Source organism: Caenorhabditis briggsae (genome assembly GCF_000004555.2).
Source record: "Caenorhabditis briggsae complete genome, chrII, whole genome shotgun sequence".
Taxonomy (NCBI): Eukaryota; Metazoa; Nematoda; class Chromadorea; order Rhabditida; family Rhabditidae; genus Caenorhabditis; species Caenorhabditis briggsae.
In genome coordinates, this window is record NC_013486.2 from 14,894,981 (window position 1) to 14,895,969 (window position 989).

The 989-nt window shown below is 39.9% G+C and overlaps 1 protein-coding gene across 1 annotated transcript in view; it reads left to right on the forward strand.

Annotated features, from left to right (window-relative positions):
* CBG21463 overlaps positions 1-989 on the forward strand; it is a gene marked incomplete at both ends in the record, with an annotated part of 21,509 nt that overhangs the window by 3,447 nt on the left and 17,073 nt on the right. The window lies entirely within an intron of this gene.

The window sequence follows — 989 nt, forward strand, 5'->3', positions numbered from 1 at the left end:
TCAAAATGACCTAAAACGACCTTTAAAAGCCTAAAAATGATCCTGAAAAGCCCGAAATCGACCTTAAACGTTTAAAATGGCCTTAAAAAGCCTGAAAAAGGCCTGAAATCAAATAAGGTGAGCCTAGACAGGGCTGGAAAAAGCCTAAACATGCCTCAATTTGCCTAAAAATTGTTGAAAATGACCCTAAATTGACCTAAAAGTAAGCTAAAATGGCCTGAAATGACCGAAATTGATCTCAAAATGGGCCTGAATAGGCCTAAAACCACTCTAAATCTGCCTAAAACTACTCTAAATCAGCATAAAATTGACCTAATTCAGCCTAAAAAGCGCCTTAAACCAGCCTAAGCTAGTCCTAAATGGCCTGATATTGACCTTAAAATGACCCAGAATTAGGGCTTACAAAGGCCTTAATTAGGGCTTACAAAGGCCTTAATTTGCCTGGAAATCGTTGAAACTGACCCTAAATTGACCCAAAAATGAGCTTTAATGGTCTGAAATGCCCGAAATTGACCATAAGAAGGGCCTGAGTAGGCCTGAATAGGCCTGAAATAGGCCTAAAACAGCCTAAAACTACCCTAAATCAGCCTAAAAAGGGCCTGAAACCAGCCTAAGCTAGTCCTAAATGACCTGAAATTGACCTTAAAATGACTTAAAAATGACCTGACTTGAGCCTAGGTAGGGCCTAAAAAGGCCTTAAATTAGCCTAAAATCGCTATAGCAGAGCCTTAAATGGCCTAAAAAGCCTGAAATTCGCCTAAAACTACCCTAAATTAGCCTAAAAAGGGCCTTAAACTAGCCTAGGCTAGTCCAAAATGGCCTGAAATTGACCTTATAATGGCTATAAATGGGCCGAAAATGAGGGCAGGGCCTAAAAAAGGCCTAAAATGCCTAAGGATTACCTTAAAAGCTCGAAATCGGCATGACCAAAGCGCTTTAAAAAGTTCAAAATGACCACCTAGAATTGACTAAAATGACCCATCTAGGGC